This window comes from Lissotriton helveticus, chromosome 9 (assembly GCF_964261635.1).
Source record: "Lissotriton helveticus chromosome 9, aLisHel1.1, whole genome shotgun sequence".
NCBI lineage: Eukaryota > Metazoa > Chordata > Amphibia > Caudata > Salamandridae > Lissotriton > Lissotriton helveticus.
In genome coordinates, this window is record NC_136070.1 from 878,947,908 (window position 1) to 878,971,441 (window position 23,534).

At 42.4% G+C, this 23,534-nt stretch overlaps 1 pseudogene; it reads left to right on the forward strand.

The window, feature by feature from the left end:
- LOC144783309 (cytochrome P450 2G1-like) overlaps positions 1–23,534 on the forward strand; it is a 327,078-nt pseudogene that overhangs the window by 88,049 nt on the left and 215,495 nt on the right.

A 23,534-nucleotide genomic window follows, 5' to 3' on the forward strand; every position in this document is an offset into this window, starting at 1 on the left:
ACAGTATACAAATGATAGAATAGTTTGGGACATATTTTAAAAGTCCCGTCCATCATCCAAGTTTCAGATTGTTGGAGTTTTACTAAATTATTAGCAGTTGCAAACATAATTATTGTTTTATCTTTAGTTTTGTTATCATAAAGAAGAAATTGTTCTTGAATATGTGTAAATGACAGTTCTGGGGGAATTTCTACTTCTTGAAATGTTTTTGGGGCAGGTGTGGTGGTGGTAGTAGCTTTTTTCGTTCGAGCAATAGTTCTTTTCAGGGAAGAAATTGAAGGCATTTGGCCAAGAGCATGTTGGGGTATTTTGGGCAGCATTTCCATAAGTATTTCAGTGGTAGATTTGTCTGATCTAGTGCTAGCTTCTTTTATATTGTCTAGAGCATTTCTAACCTTTATTTCAGTAACATTAGGGGGGTGGTTACGCTCCCTAACGTACAGAACAGTAGTTTCCTTAGTTGTATCCCTCCCATAACACTTAATAGAATAGTATTTACTTTATGTCCTGTTTTCTTTCAGTCCAGTTAGCTTTTCTTGGGTATACACATACCCCATGTAACATAGTAAAAACTTTCCTTTTTGTGAAGTTATGAATTGGGCGCCTTCAGTCACTGTGATGTTTCAAATGCTAAGAAAAATGTATATAAAAATTAGTAAAAAGAAGACTGTAGTTTTTTTATTACTAAAGATGCATTGTTATTTATATACTTACAATGTTGCATTTTAGGTTGTTTTAATGCAGATGTACTTTCTTTGTTGTTTGATTACAGTTTTGTTGCTGATGTTTTTGCGGGTAGAAAAAAAGGTAATTTAACATTGTTTAATTGTGAATGAGGTGGGGGAAGTTGGGATAAAGTAGGAGTTTGGTTGGGTATTTTAGGTAATTGTTTTAATTTAATTTCCTTTTATACTTACTTTATTTCTCAGTCAATTTGTCACTGTGTATCTGTAGAGGAGACATAAATAGAAAAAATATATATGAATTATTTATTTAGTATAAATAGTTGTTTTTGAAGACTATCAGTAGTGTTAGATTATAAAAGGCATTTTACTTACTTTCTGAAGTAGGAAATAGATTTTCTTTAATGAAGTCCTGTCTTCTGATAATAATCCGGCAGAGTTTCACCTACTTGTTTCATTTTGGTTTAAGGTGTAAAATAATGGTTAATTTTCTTGTCTTTGTATAGATAATTTATTGTTTTAATTGTTTTGATCGTTGTTTTCCATATATGGAAAACGCTAATTAAGAAAACTATTATATTTTATTTGATGTTAAATAATGTGTGCAAAATGTTTAAGTATAATATGAATTGGGTTATTAGTAGTGTGTTTATAATATATTTTGTGATTATATATTTTTATAGTTTTAAAACATGTTGTATTTGATTTATTTTGTATACAGTGTATGTTTATTGATAAAAATATATTTTTGGGGTTAAGATTTGTATGTTTTAACAGTTATTAACATGTCGCTATATTTTTTTAAACAATAATATTGCTGTCTATATTGTTGTTATCAATATTATTGACATGTATATTTTTTAACTATGTTTGATATTTTAGATAACGATATTTTTATATTCGATAACACTGAAATCGATGTAAATGTTTGACGATATTTTGGTGTCGATATTAGTCTATTTTTTTTATATATTAGTGTAACCGATATTTTTGTGTCTATAATATAGTATGCCGATATTGTGTCTACTCATATTATGTCAGTGATTCGGCTGGTACAGGTATACGCAGTGGGAAGGGGTGGGGTGGGAGGGGGGAAGTTGACAGACGATGGAATAGGTATAATTAAATAAATAAATAATGCATATACCCTCCTCTGTCAACTCCCGCCCCTCCCGCACCCTACCCCGCCCCACCACGCTTACCTGTGCCAGTGAATTCACGAACAGTAAAGAGGTTGAAATCATTGATAAAACCAACTCCTAACTCCGATGTATGTTCTTCAGCTTGCAAAATCTTCTCCCTAATACTACATTCTATTTCATGTGATCCGTTCCTACTTTCTTCTGCATCATTGTTGAAATTAGCCCTCTCTGTAGGGTCACTACCAAACTTCAAATATTTTACCTTCACCCCTCTTTTTTTCTGAATTTCATTTTTGTTGGTCCTACGGCTCTGTTCACTTCATCACTGATAACCAGTGCTAAAGTGCTTGTGCTCTCTCCTTCAAACATGTCAAATGTCGAATTGGCTTAGACCTAATTGGCACAAGTCGCGTGAGTACACAATTCAAAATAGTGGGTTGCCGATGAGCTCTGACGTGCCCGTATTAATGACTAATTTTGCTACTGTAAGACATTCTTGCAACCTTTTAATGGTAAGGAGCTTGACGGTTTGTACTGTTGGCTCTGACTACTTTTGTGCTTCTTTGGTGCTCGCTTCCTCCTGCACCGAGGATTCTCATAGCTCTACCCCTGCAGGTCCTGTCAGGAGGGCAGGGCTCTCTTCAGGACAGCACAGCTTCGGCCTGGAAATCCTCCCTCTGTTGGTTTTAGCTGCTGCGCCAGTATCTTTACCTCACTTTCTTACTCGTTTGGCATTTTTATGTACATTTTAACTTCTTTCTTTTTCTGCTATTTCTCATATACATATATTTTCACAATTTTATTGCCATGGAAATCAAAGCTTCAGTTTTATTTGTGCATAAACGTAAACAAGCAGCGTCTCCTCTGTCTGTCAAATATAAAATAGTTGATTCATCGGAACCCTCTCTGACTACCATTCTGGAGGAACTGCAAGCTGTCAGGTTCAATTCAGACAATGTTGCTGTGGAAATCAAAAACATACTTAAGGATATAGCATGTCTTTCAATGAAGGTTACGTATAATGAGATTAAAATAAATGACATCAAAACAAAGACACACCAGCTAATGCCGCTTGTCACAAAAATTCCCTCTCTCTATACTAGGTTGCTTGAAATAAAAAATAGAAACAGGCAATTTAACCTTCATATTTTTAATTAGCCTTAAGATATAGAGGGGAATGACAGTTGATATTATCCTGAAAACCTATTGTGTCACCTATTAAAACTCAAATTTAGAGAAAAATGTGAGATTGACAAAGCACACCGAGTTCCATCTCATCGTAAACTTGAACAAACCAAACCACGTCAAGCCATCTTCAAGGTCATCTTCAAGGTTTCTTTGTCATCACCATCTCATCCTTATTCGGAAAGCAGCACATGAAATTCCTTCTCTCCTGGTTAATGGTACTAAAATCTGAATTCATCAGGACTTTGCTAAGGAGACTATCACCATTCAAAGAGATTTTGCAGCTTTGAGACAATGACTAAAATATTCTGGCTTCAAATATGGACTCTTTGATCCATCTATCATGCATATTTGGAAAGATGGCATCTCCAAGTCCTTTCATCATCCAGAAGACCTTCAAGCATTTGTAGATAACCACTTCCCTATCACCATGTATAAACATGACCCTTCAATTTGAAAATGCTTTGACCATTTTTCTGTTTGCTGTACACATTGTTCAAATTAGAGTTCCTGTGTGATACGGATTATAGGCTTTTATTAATCCTGTTACTATATTTGATAGTCTTCTTCCTATGGGCTGTATTTTCTCTTCTTTAGCTATTCTTCTCACATGTTGCATCACTTTTTATGTATGTTCTTCGTTCTTTTATCTGTATGTTTTTCTATGTGTTCTTTGTATTATATCTGATTTGTTCTACTGCTGCTGCTTCAATGGTCTCTACTGCTTTTTATCTCATATCTTATATGTTTATTTCTCTTTGCTTCATTTCTTAATTTATGGATACTATTCACGGAATTAAAATCATTTTCTTGAATGTTAAGTGATGACGTTTTCCGGATAAGCATTTTTAAGATTTTAGATTACCTATTTAGACAAAAGGCTGACATTTGTTTATTGCCGGAAACACATGGTGATGACAATATATACCTTATACACAAATGAAATGGGTGGGTTAAATTCTCTCTTCTCCAGGACTGGGAAAGAAATGGTGTGGCTATTCTTAGTTTCAAAAATCTTCAAATGCAAATTTTAGATAAATGATCTGATTCAGATGGACAATTCCTGCTGGTTAAGGTAAAGCTTGAAAATTCTATTTTACATTCAAATAAAATGTATGGTCCAACAGCAGATGACCTTTTTGGAATCATATTACAGTTAATTTATTAGCCCGTTGTAGAGTCACTTCAGTATACTGTCAAAGCATATTTTAATTGTGGTAAATATGTGTTCTCATAACTGGGTTATTTCAGATGGCAACTAGTAGAGGCCTGTGGCCTTGGGCCCATCTGGGAATTGGGAAGTGCACACCAAACATGGGTTATAATGTATGGACCCTGCCTCAAGCACCAGGGCATCCCTTTATTTATATCGGAAGTCGCGCCTGACCTTCTGGTGCATGCAACGCTATCCCTTCAAACACTTAGCCAGGACTTCCCTCCCCACCTTAGATGTTGTAGCCTACAATGATCCATGTTTGCCTGGTCACATCTGGCAAAGTCTTCGGCCCAGGTAGATGACTGTGGTTTAGGCCTTAGATGGCATATTTGGCGATGCTGCCATGGCCTAGTGTGAAAGTAGGGAGATTAAATGGTAGGTTTGAAGTATCAGTGATGGTCTTGCTCTGAGTTGGGTAAGTAGTGCTCAGAGATTTCTCCAGACCAGTCCCAAGTAGTCAGCTTGGCATCTTTCTCAGGAGATGTTGTGTGTGATTGTGTCCATTCATCTGGTGGCTGTGATAAGAGAAATACATGGTCAACTCTGCCAAAGTCACTGTCTCAGACCCTACAGCTCGCTGATGCCCAGTTGTTGTTGTTCCTACTCCTTTATTTACTGTCTTCGGCCTGTAAATGGGTTGGCCTCCATTTAGAAACTGTGGGTAATACGTTTCGGCTTTCTCTCCCGAACATCAATGACATCAGGGAACATTGGGTCATGCAATTGGGGATCGTTCAATATGCCCTCAGAAAATTGTGTAGTACCCATTCAGGGTCAACTTGTAGGTCTACACAAATGCAGAGTTTTATCGTCAGACTCTTTCAATATCTCCGTTGACTTGTGGCCACCTATGAGTAATGGGCTTATGTTCCATGCAGAAGCTGTCAACATAAGTTCAGAATGAGTGCCCTTGGAATGGTGGCCCACCTGTCACTTGCAGGCCAAAACTACAAAAGTGTTTTTTTCTAGGTTTAGTTTTACATGTCTGATTGATCTGCTTTGGGTTAGCTCCACAACTGAGAATCTGGAGTAGGAGTCAAAAAGGAATAAGGCCAATTGTCCCTCCGGAAAACTCCCATAGTCCATGTTCACCTGTGTCCATGGAGCTGTGCTGGGCTCTTTGGTAATCAGTGGGGTGGGTTTGTCAGGTTCCCCGTTCTGACATGGTTTGCAGTGGTATATGTGCTCCTCCACTTTGTCGTCAATCATGGGGAACCACAGCTTTCCACCAACTCCTTGATGTTTATGATGCGATACCATCACACTATGGGGTTCATTAGGATGGCGGGCGGATTTCAGTCCAACCGCCACCCTAGCGGTGCTGGGACTGGCCGCCAGTGGTGGGGCGGTCCCGCACCACCAATTAGGATGCGACCGCCACCCTGGCAGTTGCTTCTCACATATTCAACATTTTAGCGGGCGGTGCTGTGAGCAGCACCTGCCACAATGTAGAAAATGCATGGCGTGCATTGGCATGCACAACGTGACAGGCACTGCGTGGTGCCTGCCACCTTGTGTATGCCAATGTAGGGGGTTACAATGGGTGCTCCCCATGTGCAGCCCACCAGCCCCCCACCCCCGGGAGCCCACAACAGGCCCCAAAGTGATTCCCGCAAGCCTTTCCAATGCGGAGTCTCGACGCATCGCAACGATTGCCTACCAGCGGAAAATCGGCGGATGGTCTTTCTGTCTGCCGCAGTACCTTCTGCCATGCTAATGTGGCAGGGGGTAAAAGGCTGTCCGGCGGGATGTTTTGGCAGGCGGATCGCTATCGCCGGCCGCGCGGTGGTGATTCGCCCGCCATGCTAATGGGCGCCTACGACTTGCAGAGTGCTAGAGACTACAAACCTGCACCTAGCCCCTCACTGGTTGAACTGAGTTCACTGCAAACCTTCCAGAATTGTTTAAAGGTGCTTTTCGAAGTATAGTCTAATCCCATGCAATGTGCCAGGAAAGTCCCCCACTGTCCGGTTTTGATGACTTCTCTTGTGCAATCAAGCACACGTCTTGTTGTAAGACTCAGGTTAGATCATTGCATGAGAGGGCAGGGAGGCATGCTGCATAAGATAGACTTTGTATGCATACTTCTGTCTGCTTGTCATGTGCTGCAGTCTGATTTGGGTGTTGGGACAAGACATCCATACAGTTGTATGTGCCTAGCCTGTACTGGATGCTGGATTAATATTCTTAGAGCCGGATGGCCCACTACTTGATGCCGTGTAGTGGGTGACTGGAGGTGCCGTAAACGGCGCTCACTAGGGGCTTGTGGTCTGTGACAACTCAAAAATTGCAGTCTGTTAGGTACAGATGGAAATGAGTGCAGCCCCATTTGATGGTGAGGGCCGCAGGCTCAATTTGTGCATAGTAGGTCCCGAAGTCAAAGTGTGCATGGCTTGCAAAGGCAATAGGCACCCACTATTTTGACCGTTGATGCTGTAAAAAAACAGTCCCAAAACCCTACCTTGCTGGCATTGACAATGAGCTCCGTTACTAGGGCAGTGTTGAAATACTCCATGGTTTCATTATGCAGCAATGTGTTCTTTATCTTCTGGACTGCTTGTTGTTGGACTGCACCGCACTCCCACTTTGTTTGGGTATTGTAAAGTTCTCAATGGTTTTGTGAGGTTGACAAGGTTGGAGAGAAACTTACCACGATAGCTTGCCATGCCTGAAAGCTGCAAACTTTGGAGACTTAGATTAGGCATCCGTGATGTCATCAGACTTTTTCGAGTCAACGCTGATTTCATCCTCCGAGAATAAGTAGCCAAAGAATTCAATTTTTTGTTCAAAGGAGAACTTTGCTTGGTTTTATGTTAGCTAGCTGGCTCTTATTCTCTTCAGAGCTGCACGGATAAGTGTGCAGTGCTTGTCTTTGGAGTAGATGAGGATATTGTCATTGATGTTAATTACTCCTTGGAGGACAGATAGTGTCTCTTGTGTTGTGTTTTGGAACACTTCAGTGGCGAACAATGTACCAAAATTTAGCCTGGCGTACAAGCATTGGCCTAGGTGTGTAGTGACAGTCATGATATACTTGCTCTCAGGGTCGAGGGTCAATTGATGGTAACCTGAGTTGTGGTTGATGTTTAAAAAATGTTTTGGTCCTGTGAGGTCAGCTATCACATCATCTGTTTTGGGTGTGATGTGGCATTCCTGTCTTATTGGGAAGTCTCATATCTATGAAGATTCTCACTGTTCCTGGCTGCTTTGGTTTAGGCACAATTACCATTAGTGAAACCCATGGGGTAGGTCTTGTGGCCTTTTCTATGACTCCAAGTTGTTTGAGGCGTGTGAATTCCTCCTCCACATGGGGGCAGAGGTGAAACAAACATGTCGGTGTTGCATGGCAACAGGCTTGATGGAGTCATTGATGTGTAATGTGACAACATAGTCTTTCAGACAGTCCAGCCACGACAATAAGTGCTTGAACTCTTGGAGAATTTGATCAAGTTGTTGATTATGTATTGGTGTTGCAAATGGTACTAGCTCCAGAATGTCTGCTGTTCTGCAACTTATGAGCATTTCTCCTCCACTCATGGTGATGTAGAACTTGGCCTTTGTTTCAGAGTTACCATGGCCTTTCGTGATGGTGAAAATTCCCACCATGGGAAGGGGGATAATGTTCCTGTAGGGGAAAATCCTGATCTTGGTGGCATTTCTGTCAGGTTGCTGTAAGAGTCCCATGCCATTACATTGACCTAGGCACCTGTATCAATGAGGGGGGTGATGACTTGGCCATTGACTAGCAGTTTGTACTTATAAGGGTGATACTGAATGCAATGTGACTCAGGACTAGTATAAAACGCTAGGTCATAGGAGATATTGTGGCATTACATGTTGTAATGCATGTCGGTGGTGCTGGTTCGAACTGTTTTGATAGGAACCTAGGTAGGCTTGTGTGTGTTTCCCGACAGTCCTCTAGTACTGCTGTGGCAGACCAGATCACAGTGGTTGTTCTTCGTACGCTTGGTGCATGTCTTTCCTTGCGATGGGTGCTAAACAGGGGGATTCAACTGACTCACAACAACAGTAGTTGCATGATGAGCTGGAGGCAGCTTTCGTGAGTTGTTTACTGACACATGCTTTGCATACAAGACTTACTGTCTCAGTTTTGATTTTCAGCTTTGTTGAGGTGGGTGATGACATACTGATTTTTGTTAAGGCCTCCTCCATTCATTCTACTTTGCAGTGCAACAGTTTGTGTGAGCGGCCAAGGGTCAACATGTCTTATAACTTCATTCTGGGTTCTCTCGGGATGAGCCGGTGGAAAACACTCAATTTGCACTACTGTATGATTTGGGCTCAACCTCTTTATGGGCGATCATCATCCATACACATGCTTCCCAGTTCCTGTAAACATGTGTAAAAGTCATCAATGGATTACTTGTACCTCTGTCGTGCCAGGCGCAATTTGTAGCATTCAAAATCTGCAATGATTTGAGGGTCAAAGAGTGCATTGAGTTCCGGCACAGCTACATCATCAACTTCTACACCTGCCAGCATAGTGCATCAGCTTTACAGGTAGCACAGAAATAATTTGGAAGTCTCTTAAGGCAGATTTTTCATCTGGTGGCAGCCGTCGCTGGATCTGCCAACTCATTGTTCATTCCATAGGTGGGTGGGCCCGCTGTGCTTGAATTATGTGCTGGAGGGTTCACCCTGTTGGCCTAGGCAAAATGGGCCAGAGGTAGGTTGGGCTTGTCTTGTGACATGGCTGGTACTAGTGCTTGTTGGACACAGGAACTAAAATGAGCAGAGTAGCGTAGCCTCCTGGAGGATGATGGCCTTCATTTCTCGCAAACAAGGCCGCACCAAAGGATGAGCTGATCCGTGGTGGGACTCACCCACAAGCCAAGAGTTCAACATGTAGAAATCAGGGTCTACTGCTGCTAGGGGAGGACACAGTGCTCTGAGCGGACTGGTGAGCTAGGATGGGAGGATGGGTGGCGAGCATGCAGGTGGGATGCCAGGGTGTCCACGGTGATGCCACAGGGCCACCTTGATGTGCCTCCGGGCTGGGTTGATTAGGTTCAGACAGACCTGGTGAACCCAAGGGAAAGGTTGCCATCTCGTGACCATGTATGAGCCCCCCCAATCTCGGGCGAGTCAAACTGCTGCAGCGGAAGGGGGAGGATTGATGTGGGTGCCAGAGATGGAGCAGGCTGTTGTATCAAGATCAGGTAGTCAACAGCAGGGTAGGCAAACTCCCCATAGCATTAGCTGTGATAGAACACATGGGTGGAAGCATACCACAGGCCACTCCTCATTGCCAGTGTGTTATTTCAGGCAAGAACTAGCAAAGGCCTGGTGAGATTGGGCCTATCCGGGTGCTTGGAAGTGAACACACACCAAATACAGGTTATACAGTGTGGGCCCGCCTCAAGTGACGGTGCGTTCCTTTATTTATACTGGAAGTTGCGCCTGACCTCCAGGTGCATGCAATGTCAGGTGCTGCTGACGCTATCCTCTGAAACACTGCAACAGTACAATAATGTTGCATTGAGGTATAAGTGAGTTGAGAGAATTGAATGCTGGTTTGTTAAATCGTATACACATTCCTGATCTGATTTCGCTCATTGATCATAAAGTTTTTGTAATTTCCTGTGCTGACCACGCCTCTTGATCATAAAGCATATAGACTTTCCTGTATTGACTCCACCCTGAATCAGAAAAGCGTATAAAGTTTCATGTGCTGCCTCTGCACCTCTGTCATAATGATCAGTTGCTAGTATGGTCTTCACAAAGAGATAACTCACCTGGACTTTCCTGCATCTCTGTCGTGAACCATTGTTTGAGCACGCCTATTTTGGAATATTTTTAAAACTGTTTGCTGAACACGACCACAAAACCAATACACTATTCTACAGACTCTAAAGGGTGAATTTGTTGGAAAATGGAAAGTGGGAGGTGGATGTCCATATGCTCAGCTGGGTCTTATATAGGGTGAATAGGTGAATCTTCAAAATATCACATTGTATTAGCAAGCTGTTAAATATTACTGAGATATCCAAAGCACACACACATTTATTATGTGTAATCATTAGTTGACGGTGAGGAAGAAATTAGAGGTCCACTTCTGAGTGAATCTCTGGAGTCTCAAGCACCATAAGAAGATGATTAAAGAAATAAAGCAATTACGGGGAGAACTTGGTGACAATGTGCCAAGGATTCTCTAACAGGGAATGGGGCTATCTTTAAAGCATCATCAACAGAACATTTGTGATTGTAGATTGCCAATTAGTGGCAATAGCTGATAAATGTCTGGGCTACAGGTATTGGTCACTCACTACATAATTGGTTAGAAAAACAGCCAAACTTCACTGCTCATCTTGGCAGTAACACATTTCACTTTTAAAGGCGCTAAGCCACATTGTAGACAAGTCTCCATGACTTTGCTAATTCTCATTAAATCTAACAAGTTTTCCTACCTAGCAGAAGAAACTTGTTTTTCTCGGAATGTTCTGTAGCTATTAGAACCACCCCAGGTACCCGCAGAGGTTCCTGATTGCTGCATGAATGCTTGGTGTCTATGCTGCACCTGTCTCTCATCTGATCTGTACAAATGTGTGTGCAAGCATAGTTTCCTTTAGACTTTATGGGCCTGGTTCACAAAGGTAACTTACACTTTTGAGTAAGTTAACACTTTTGGGTATGTTTACTACATGTTGATATTCACAAACACTGCACCTTATTCACAAAGCTAAATGTACACTTTTGAGTAACTTTACGATTATTTGTTACTTACCAAGGTATTTAACTAGTAGTATCTTTATGACTGCAGAGTCACCCCACATAAAAATATAGGACTGCCCTATCTTTTTACATGCAGACTCCCCAGTGGTAAAGATACTACTCATAAAATACCTTCATCAATAGCAAACAATCGTAAGCTTAAACAAACGTATGTTGACCTTTGTGAATCAGGCCCTCCGAATGTAAGTTGCTACAAAAAAAAAACTAGTAAGTCCAGCACTATACAGCAATTTACGTGGCCATCCTCCCATAGAACATATTAGAGGTTACAGTACCAGTGGTTGTCCATTTGTAGTGCTAAATGTATTGTTAAAGTGTAGGTTACTACAAAAATGGATTTTGTGAACACCGAACAGTGGAAAACTCACTTAAAAGTGCAAACTTACTCAAAAGTGCAGTTGGTCTCTTATTCTTTTACTTTTCACCCTGCACCCTTTCCTGCACCATCATCCTTTTGTTTCTTATTGTTCCTTTCCACAATGGATGTAGGTAGGAAGCTATCATCATGCTGCTCATTTTATTCCAATATTTTCTCTAGCTACGCGATTCCTACGGCCAGGTATTCACTGTTCATTTTGGCCCACGCCCAATTGTGGTTATATGTGGATATGACAACTTGAAGGAAGCCTTCATTGACCAAGGAGATATCTTTGTAGCGCGAGGCGAAATGCCGATCTTTGAAAGAATGCTTCGTGGTTATGGTGAGTACTGTTTTAAACAAAACAAAACCTACAGTCAGACAAGAAAAGCTCTGTTTTAGCTCTTCTACTCCTGATTTCTTCGATTTGTCTTTATGCCTGTAAAACAATGTTCATTTCACCTTCCAGGAGTTACTGTCAGCAGTGGGGAGCGCTGGAAAAAACTTCGTCAGTTTACAATAATGACCCTGAGGAATTTCGGGATGGGAAAAAGGGGCATTGAAGAGCTGGTTCAGGAAGAAGCCGAGTGCATTATAAAGGAATTGCAAAAAAACAAAGGTTTGTGTGTTGCATCATGCATGGCTAGGTTCCCCAGTGTGACTCATTGCAGGGACCACAGGACAAAATGAAAGAAACAAAACCAGTGGGGTCTCTAGATGTGATTTTTAGGATGGGGGCACAACAAGTCCACTAACAAAACCGGTGGGGCCACGGACAATAATGAAAATATATAATCACACACACATATGCACACATATATGCACACACACACATATATATGTGTGTGTGTGTATATAATTTACAAAAAAAAGGGGCGACCCGGTGTCCCTCAGAACCTGGGTATGTAACAGTTCAACAAAAAATTGGTTCTGTTGGGTAAGATAGGTTATTTGAACAATGCTCATAGATGCACGTAAAAACAAATCAGCTCTCTGATACAAGGAATAGTGTTTTAGTGAGAAATCAATTGCTCAAAACAGATACAAGGAATAGTGTTTTAGTGAGAAATCAATTGCTCAAAACACGAAAAACCGAGGTTATATGTTCAAAAGTATTGTATTGTACATATTAACCCCTTTGACGCTCATGACGAGCTCAGCTCGTCATGAGGTGTACCTCTGGTACACTCATGACAAGGTGAGCTCGTCATGTAAAGTGGGTTTTTGAATTTTCCAGCGCACAGCGGGAAAATGCACCGCATGGATGCGGTTAATACATGTTTGCTTCTTTATAAAACTGAATTACTTCATTCATAGATTAATTCATACAAACATAGCAAGACCGTGATAAACAATTTTGTGACTTATTGTGAATGAGTGCTCAGTGAACAGGATAATATATACAGTGCAGGAAATAAATCTATACAAGTGTATATACAGGTACAATTAGGGTTTGGTCAGATGATGGTTTGATCTCAACCAAGGATTCCTTTGGTTACTATGGGAATCCTGGTGATTCTGAACCTTTGGATTCGTCGACGTTTCGACCCTGGTGTGCCCCTGTAGGTGGTCACGGCGGGTCTTTCTCAAGACAGAGGGGGAAGGGGAACGGTTTAGAGATCAAGGCAGGGGTATCCTTGAGTTGATCTAGTGTGGCTTAGTGGCCTCTCGCATCTGTCGCGTGTGTGTCGGGGGAGAGTCTCAATCTCTGGTCCCGGAAACCGCATCAGTGAGTATATATACATATATATATTTTATATATATATATATATATATGATTGTGGAGGCCACACCCCTAAATTAGCAGGCAACCCCATACCTTTCTTGCTATTTGCAGACAACATGCTGCTTATATTGAAAATGCCAATGGATATCTAGAATGTGAAAAAAGGCTCGTAGAGGCAGCACCAATTATGAAGTAAGTCACAAAGGACTTTGACTGAGCTTTATACTGCCTGCCTGATTTGGACCAGCATATTACTGTTTGTGCAATATCTTCTTTGACTTTGATCAATAAAAAGAAGAAGTTATTTTCAGAACACTTCGCCTTTAGAACACTTTGCCTTTGTGACTTACTTCATAATTGGTGCTGCCTCTACGAGCCTTTTTTCAAGTTTTGTCTGGAAATCCAGTGAGACCCAACCACAGCAGGTCTTGGAGGTGTGACAGCACATGATACTGAACACTTTGTGGGACTGTTGAAGTAGAGGTGCTGATCTTTTGGTCCGCTGTGGTGCTCCTCTTTTGCGGATATCCAGAATGTCCTCACTGAATTCGCGAAAGCATGTAAAGATAGAGGCTTAGAAATAAATTGCTCCAAAACAAAATTCATGGCTTTTAATCCCTGTAAACCTACCAGGGGTAAAGTGAGGCTGGGTTCCCAATTTTTAGAACAGATTAAGGCTTATGATGATCACGGAGTCTTAATTAGTGACAACACAGCATAGACACCCCGAACTGAGGAAAGTGTATTAACACTTCAACATGTGGACTGTGCAATAGCAAAGAGGTTAAAATGTTCAGTTTCCACCCCATTTCGCCAATCCTATAATTACATTGAGCAAATGGGCTGGGTGCGTCCCTATACGGGGCAGAACTGTGGGGTCTGGAGTGGCTAAAACAACTAGAGGTCGCTGAGAACAAACTTTCAAAGCCGATCCTTAACCTCCCACTGAAGACACCCCTATTACTGCTACGCCTTAACCTTGGTCTTAAACGTATTAGCTATTTTGCTATTCTTAAGGTGCTTCTGTTTTGAGTAAGATTAAGGATAAGTACCACCCAGATTCCAGTTAAGGACGCAATGGAGGAATTGCTAATTGCTCAAAAACAATCAGGGCGTTTGGGTTGGTTCAATAACGTTAAGGATTGTTTTTTTAACAATGGTACACCTGCTAAAAAAGATATTGGGAGATTGGGAGTATGTTGATTCTTCTTGCACTGATGTCAGGCCAACCGGCACTGTAACTTTCAGCTTTTTGAATGTCTAGGGCTCTTTTAAAATTTTTCTTTTTTGTTTTTGTTTTATATAGCACAAACTAGACCCGAGGCATCGGGTATCAGAGTGCTTTACAGGAGCACCAGTTTCGTTACAGATTAACACATTCATTTTTGTAGGCCCGGGGAGATTAAGTAATTTTCCAAGAATCACAGGATGTTGAGCATTATTGGCAAGACTCGAACCTGGTTCCCCAGGTCCGAGGTCGACCGCTCTAGCTGTAAGGCTACATCCTCTCCCCTTTGAATTGTATATGGATATGGTTGAACCCCTGCAGGCATGTGCACTTTACATACAATTCAGGTATGGGGTTATTCCACTAAAGATACTGAAAAGTAACTGGGTAAACGTCTCTGTAACCTCCTTGTGCCTGTCTTGTCATTCTAACCCAGAGACTCTAGAACATTTAATCTTTTTCTGTCTGCCTACGTAAATCTTAGGAAAACCTGGATAATTCCAACCTGTCGATTGCTTTCCTTTTCTCGCTTCTCTGATGCCCGACGTATATAGGTCTGACACTACAAGATGACTTGTATTTACAATTTCAAGACATCTGCTCCATGCTTGGTGGTTGAGATCTAAAGAATATCTTTATATAGATAACTGTACATGCAAGGAAGCCGGTTCTAGGCTAGTCACTGGAACAGTGGGGTAATAAAAGGGCTGAACTGCTCCATCTCTGATTTGAGGCGAAATAAAAATTCTCTTTTTTCATTATCGTATGTAACTATGAATTTTATAAACTTTTATAAATGATGTACAGGGACTTGAAGTTGATGTTATTGTAAGATTTTGTGCTTTTAATGTTGTGATGAATTACTGTATGACTTGTGATATCTCCAGTAAGCGCCACAGAGATGCGTTGCAGAGAGATGTCAAAAGGGGTGTGGCCTCTGAACACCTCTCTGCTACGCAGCTCCCTGGTGCATACTGGAGGTACCTAATTGGGCTATTTGGCCCCCAGGGACCCTAAGGATTGAAGAGGGATTAATTCCCCAACTTAAAACATGCCACAGGGAGTGTTTGCACACATTTCACCTCAGACCCCACCCCATTCCTTCACCACTGTGCAAATGCACCCCCTAGTGAGTTGTAAGTTGGGGAATTAATTCCCCTTGAATACTGAGGGTCCCTGGGGGCCAACTAGCCTACCAGGTACCTCCAGTATGCGCCAGGGAGCTGTTTTTTGGGAGATGTTCAGAGCCACACCCCTTTTTACACCTCTCTGCAACACAGCTCTGTGGCGCTTACTGGAGATATCACAAGGCCCAGGCCATGCTCCTTTTACACCACTCTGTAACATAGCTCTGTGGCGCTTACTGGAGGTAAGTGGTGGGCTAGTTGGCCCCCATGTACCGTCAGGACTCAAGGGGACTTAATCCCCCAATTTACAAAGCATCTGGGGTGCGTTTGTGCAGTGGTGCAGGGAGGGGGCAAGGCCTAATGTAAAAAGTGTGTAAACACGCCCTGTGGTGCATTTTAAGTTGGGGAATTAAGTCCCCTTGAATCCTGAGGGTCCCTGGGGGCCAACTAACCCACCAGGAATGTCCAGTTCTTACTGGAGGTACGTGGTGGGCTAGTTGGACCCAGGGACTCTCAGGATTCAAGGGGACTTAATCCCCCAACTTAAAACGTGCAACAGGGCGCCTTTGCACAGTGGTAAAGGGAGGGGGCGGAGCCAAAGGTGATGTGTTTAAACACGCCCTGTGGAGCATTTAAAGTTGGGGAATTAAATCCCCTTCAATCCTGAGGGCCCCTCGGGGCCAACTAGGCCACCAGGTACCTCCAGTAAGCGCCACAGGCCTGCGTTGCAGAGAGGTGGTGCAGACCATGCCCCTTTTTACACCTCTGTGCAATGCAGCTCCATGGCGCTTACTGGAGGTACTTAGTGGGCTAGTTGGACCCCAGGGACCCTCAGGATTCAAGGGGACTTAATCTCCCAACTTAAAACAGCCACAGGGCGTGTTTGCACACATGTCACCTCAGGCCCTCCTCCCTTCACCACTGTGCAAACGCAGTCCGTGGCGCGTTTTAAGAGGTAGTTTTAATCCTCCTAGCCTATTATGTACTAGGGACTTACAGAGGAGGTCATGCTAATCCTTATGAAATTTCAAAACTAGTATTCAGCTGCTGTCTTTAAAATTTTGGGATGATCTGTCAAGCGAGGGCCGAGAAAAAGTGGAGTTCCAAAATGCATTTTCCCTATGAAATTTCCCCTAGGGAGTTTAGACCCAGCTGCAGACCGTTTTTTCAGTGTGTATATATATATATATATATATATATATATATATATATTACTGCACACTTTCCGTGTCCCATTCCGGTGTCAGAAAAAGAGAGGCCGGCACACTGGTATCCGTTTGCAGAATTTTAATCACCAAACCCCCCTCACCCCTTACAGACGCGTTTCGCCTTCACAGGCTTCGTCAGTGTAACGTTAATGTGCGATTAAAATCACCATTTTAAAGCCATTGGTCCGCTACACTCTCCATAGACATAGAAGAGGGACATGTTTTTTACAGCATTTTGCTGGCCATCTTGTAATGTGCAAATTACATTATTATACCGGCTATACAATGGTGATGATGTGAAAGTGCATTGTGCTCATTAAAAACAAGTAACGTTGTAAAATAGATAGTCAATACTACTTCATCAATTCAATTCTCACAGTATGAATAATTAGGTCAACAATTGAGATATTTACAACCATTCATTTCTCAATGTGTCCATTTTAAGTTATTTAGCCCTGAATGGGCGGTTTAATCAACAGTGCAAACCAGAAAAGATAACTAAGGCATGACACATTGTTGGGAAAGTAGAAATGTTACCCAGTTCAGTTTCATTGTCTACTACAGATCCCCAATCATTGTGACACTTTACTGTTTACAAATGAACCCACAGTTCTTCATTATTATTTAAACCCCAAGGAGTAATAGTTTTAAGATTAATGATGTGTTTGGACTCCAGGATGCGTAGGGACTTTTCCCTGTCCCCTCCTCGTTCTAGTTTGGGAGCCTGATCCATGCAATAGAAGCTTAGTTTCCCCACTTGCTTTGAAGGTGTTGTGCAAAGTGGCGGGCTACTGGGTATGATTTATCGTTGTTAGTGATAGCCCACATGTGCTTCAGAGTTTAACAGGTTTAATGGTGCTGCCAATATATCGCAGCTTGCAAGGACAGGTGAGACAGTACACAGTATACTCCGAGTTGCAATTGAGCAACTGCTTTATTTTTATGTTGGGTTTATTATCGCCTGTGCGATTTGGGTATTCAGATATTTTGTCACTAAATTTACATGCCTTACATTTGAGACAAGGGAAGAAACCAACCGATTTCGATATTTCGATGGGTTTTGCCAATGATTTAAAATGGCTATGGACCAAATGATCTGCCAAAGACGGACATCTTTTATAGGTAATCAAAGGCTTCTTTGGCAGATTTTTCTTGAGGACTTTATCAGCAGTGAGTAGGTGCCAGTGTTTCTGAAAGATATTTGTTATTTCACCTGATTTGGTATTAAATTCCGTTATCATACGGACCTCATCAGGTGCCTCTGTTTTTACCTTGGGAGCCAGGAGATCCCTCCTGTTTGTTTTAGAGGCTTTAGCACTGGCTTGTTTGAGGATATTGATGTTATATCCTCTGCGCTCAAATCTACCATTTGCTTCAGTTACAGCATGCTCATAGTTTTGTTCAAGAGAACAATTTCTCTTTAGGCGTAAAAATTCGCCATATGGTACATTTTTTACAAGACTTTTTGGATGATAAGATTTAGCATGCAGGACCGCGTTGCCCGCTGTAGGTTTTCTGTACAAGCGGGTGTGCAATATGTTATTATACACAAATACTTCTAGGTCTAGATAATTAATGCTATTTGTGGATATATATATATATACAAGGGTAGTCCATACCCGAAACGCGTCAGGCCAGTGAGAAACAAGGTGATAATAAACTGAACCTTTTGTACTGGACGAGCTGTGTGGTGGTCCTTGTGTTCTGCGTGCCGTGCGAGCAGCGTGGAGAAGCAGGAGGAGAGTAATATATATATATAGTTATAGTTAGGACCTAGTTTTTTAGTTTCCATAGAAAGAGCGTTTTTTGTTTTGTCGTTTGATAAATCCTTGTGAAATTTCAAAACTAGTATTCAGCTGCTGTCTTTAAAATTTCGGGATGATCTGTCAAGCGAGGGCCGAGAAAAAGTGGAGTCCCAAAATGCATTATCCCTATGAAATTTCCCCTAGGGAGTTTAGACCCAGCTACAGCCCGAACACAAAATAAATATCTCCCCCTTTGCTCCCTTTGCCCAACACTTGAATTAACACATCAGTGCTTTTCTTTAATTTATTCATGAGGGTAATGTATTGCTTCTGTGTGTTGAAAACTCTAGTAGTCCTATTGGAGTTCTTGTTGTATAGTTGTTTTCTGGTAAAAGTGGGCAGAGCCTGTAAGATGTTGAAGTTTTAACAATGTTGAACCTTCATTCCTGATAAGAGCAAGGTGATAGGAGGGTTTGTGAACAACATCACTGGATTCAAATATGAATTGGACGAATTGAAAGAAACTAAGACTTGGGAAGTAGTTCGGAAGGGATTTGCTCCCATGGGTAGTGGCCTTGGCAATCTTGGTTGTGGGCATTTAGGTGCTATATTGAGTCCTATTTTGATTATTGCCATTTGTTTGATTAGTTTATTTTCCATAATTAATGGATATAAATACTTGAGATCAAACAAATTGGTAGTTGAAGGAAAGGGAATCATGAAGAAAAGGAGGAAACTAAGTTAGAAGAGAAATAATGCAAGGTTTATGAGGAGGTCTAGGATGAGATGCAGTAATTAAAGACGTCAAGCTGTAAGATGTTGAAGACCAAGATCACTTGATTTGTGTGTTGGCTATTTTAGCTATCAGAGGGGACATTGGAGCTACGCAATTTAGTGCCCCATTCCTTTATGTGCAACACACATAATCACTGTGTGCTTAATGATATTAATCTGTGTGGATTTGATTAATCAATTGTAGTGAGTGCCCAAGTACTCATTTAGTTGAGAGTCACTTGTATATTTCGAGGAATTACGATAAATGTATTCGTCATACAAAGGAATGTTGATCCTTTTTTACATGTACTAGATTATTCACTTATGCTAACTGTACCCGTTTTGGGTGTATACTGAATCTAATATTGGCCTAACTTTTTACAAAGCCCGAGTTGCAATGTCTTGCAAGTGTCTTGTTTTTCTCTCTTTTGCCGGTGTCTTATCTATGTGCTTGTCAAATTAGAATACACTTATTGTTGATTGTATTATACTAGTAGACTATTGAATTTCTCATTAGAAGTTGGCCTCAGATAGGAAGACTGAGACCGTGGAAGAGACCTTCTATACCAGGCAGACTGGATTGATGTTACATCCAATGCTGCCCGAAAGGTTACTTCTTTGATTGAGAGCTGGGAAACTAGGAAGTGTACCTGCTCCCATAGAACACTGACTTTAGATTTGTTTGTTTGGTGGGAACTGATGGGAAGAACCCTTCCAGGAAAGAAACCTACTGCGGGAGGGGACTCACTATCCCAGAAAGCCTGTTTCCTGTGTAAGGAGGCGCCAACGCTGCTGCTGTGCGCCCAGGGTGGCAATAAAAGAACCTCCGGCACCGCTTCACGGGAGCCGCTTCCAGGAAAGAAACCTACCGCAGGAGGGGACTCACTAGCCCAGAAAGCCTGTTTCCCATGCCAGGAGGTGCCAACGCTGCTGCTGTGCCCCCAGGGGGGGCAATAAAAGAACCTGCGGCACCAGCTTTACGGAAGGCGCGCGGACACGCACCTGGCGAAGCCCTCACCAAGGACGGGCCCGTCTGTGGCTGTCAGGGGCCGAAAGAGGCCGGGCTGGGCCCCCCTCTTGGTTTTCATCTGCAGCTGCAGGGCAACATTGAAATTCTGGACTGGGACCTTGTCTTCCTCTATCTGGATCATTTGGAGAAGTGTACAGGTGTAGCACCATACTGCGGGTGAAGTATCACTCAAACAGGACCTTTTTACGCTTTCGCTGTTGTACAGCAGGGGTCCATTGCGGTTTGTTGTCATAATATCGTCTCTTTCACCCTAATCAGGGCATTAGGTGCTATGCTGTTATCTGTACGTAAGATTTGGGGGTCTATCTTGTCACTCTTTCATGGGGAGGTGGAAGACTCAAGTGAGTCAAGAAGGGACAAAAGCTGTAACTAGGGCTAATGTCACAACCATGGATGCTTTCCTATCGAGAGCTGCTTTGGTTATAGACAAGGAGATTGAATTAGTGAATAGGCGTCTCTATAGATCTCCTTCTAACAGCCTATTCTCTCTCCTGGCTGGTCCTATTAACCCTTCAAGGGAAACTGTCACGGAAGCATCGAGTATACTCTTATCCCCTGTGTTGGGTACCAATTCAGAGCCCAATAAAGTTTCATCTCCTTTGCAAGGAACTTCTCGTGAGTTGCCACATAGGCCACTTTCTCCGGTTGTTATTATCAAGAACAGGGAGAGTGGTGTTTTTACCCTATTGACAGGGAATGGTGGTAATAATAAATATAAGCCCTTAGAAGCACACAGCAACGCTGGTCTCTTACAAAATCCAAGGTTGGTTCAAAGGTCATGTGAGAGCATAAAAAGAAAATCTAAGTCAATTGGGAGTCAAGCCAAAAAAACTAAACCTAATGTACCCACCAAGTTAGTTTCTAAAAATATGGTACCTGTATCGCCAGTCATAAATTCAGTCCACGCGGCTATGATGGAAGCCTTTAAATCAACTATGAGTTGTATGCTGGATGCTTAGTTGAGCCCCATCTTGGATAGGTTAATTTCAATAGAGAAAATCCTAGCAGAACAACATAGGCCTGCACAACCCATCCAATTTACCCAACCTGTGGTTTTGAATCCGACTAGGGACAACATAGCTCCAGGCATCATACCCATGCCTGGGTCAGCTCTCGACCCTTGGCTTCCCAGTTGAGCTCAGCCTTGCAGTAACAATATGGCTTCCAAAGATCTAGGGGGGTTGGCTGATGATACAAGAGAAAACAGGTACCCAATGGGGCTCCATCTACTCATCCCCAGGGTTTGGCTTCCCAAAGATCAGAAACACCAACGGAAGAGGCGCAGGGACACCCAACAAATGCCCCTCAGATTCAGCGGTCATCATTCTCCCACCCCAATGAATGCCCCTTGTAATAATCTTGGGGAACGTCCCACCACTTTCACCAGGGTCCCATGGGGATTTTACTCAACTTAAAAACAAGGTTACTCACTGACTGTTGCACAACAATTCTGTGGGTCCAATGGTGAAATGTAACATTATCATGGTGCGTCGTGTGGGTTGGAAAGGGAGTTCAAGGAAACCCGGAGGGGGTGATTGTATTGTTGTGAATTTCAACAGATACTTCTTTGTGGATAGAATTTTACGGAATGCCTATGTTGATCCTATATACCGTGATTCTCGTATCCAGGTTCTCCTTTTGGGTTTTTTCTACAAGGCTGACTACATAAGGCGCTCAAACACAAGCATTTCATGCGATAGGTGGATTCGAAGACCTCTTGAGGTCACAGGTGGTAGTTATCCTCAATCCAAAGGGGTCCTGTCCCTAACGGTTGGGTATCAGCCAGCTCCACGGCTAGAGCTATCCAACAGATTCTCAGTTTTATCAAGGCTGGATGAGCGCGATTGACTGCTTAAGGAACTTAGAGCCAGTTGGAAACACACCGCATCAACAGGGGTTCCCACGCCTTTCTACAAAAGTGTTGTGCCTTGCGCTATTGAGTTGTCTGGGAAGACTAGCTTCCAGCAGCGAGTGCCTTTACCGGCTGCAAACCGAGGGATGATCTTTAGTGTAGACACTTATATTGTCCTGTCATGGAATATTGCAGGTTTGGTGGGCAAATTTCAGGACCCCTTATGGATGCAGTTCATCTGACAATTCTCTGTGATTCGTCTCCAGGAGACTTGGTTGGTGAACTGTAAACTATTTTTGGAGGGATATAAAGCTTTCTTTGTCCCTGCAACCCCGTCAGCTTGTGGCAGAGCTATGGGTGGCTTGGTAATTTTTATATAGTTGGCTTTGACCTGCAGGATCCAGCAACTTCCAACTGCTAATAAGGACTTTCAAGTTATCGCCCAAAGGAGAGGAAATGACAGCATGGACATTATTAATTTTCATAATGCAACAAGCGCACAGGGGGATTGCAAGATTGCCCAGCTGGGCTGCTTCATAAGGCAATCCTGCTGTTTTGTTGCACATAATCTTATGGAAGAGGGGGATTTTAATATTCACTCCTGTGCAGACCCCCAAACCACATGTATGGTTGAGTTTGGATGTGCCAGGATGCAGTGATTCCACTTTGAGCATTCTGTTCAGGGGGACGCAATGAATAATTTGCTCAATGATTATGACTTGTTATCATCAATGTCTCTTTCTGCCCTCCTTTGCATACAGTCCGTCCCTTTTTTCAAAGGATGAATTGATGGTTCCTTTATAGATCATATCCTGATTTCAACTGGCCTTCAGTTCAATTTTTGTGGGTTTACAATTGTGGATAGCATTTTTAGCGACCACAATCCTATTTGTGTGCACCTGGGAGGTAGGTTGCTGTCAACACAAGTCAGGGTGATAGTACCAGGCATGTTGAGACCCATGGATGGAAGACGCCACCTAAAATGGTCACAGATATCTCTACTCATTTTATGGCGAGGTACAAGTGTCATGTCCAACAGAATTAGCTTCCTGTGTGTCACCTGGCTCCTACCCAGGGGGGTGTTCTCAAGGCTTTTGATGTCATTATCACCAAGATTGGAGCACTCTTAAATGCTCCCACACATAGGACGGTGCTATCTGACCCTAGATGGTTTGACCCATTATGCTCGAAGGCTGCGAGACAATTAAAAGAAGCTTTAAAAGCTACAACGAGAAATCAATTTTTTGATTTGCGCCCGCCTTCTTGAGTATAAACGGGCCTTGGCCACCCGCAAGGGTGAGCCGAAGGAGGAAATGTGGGGAGATTTATTGGAGCCAAGTAACTTATGTAATGTAATGTAATGTAAATCCGCTTTTATATAGCGCTGCTATCACTCCAAGGAGCATCTTGGCGCTGTAGCCCGTAACCCAGAATAAAATAGACTGGAAAAACTACTCAAGCATCAGTCCCATCATATTAACACCATCATACTTATACCAGAGCTGTG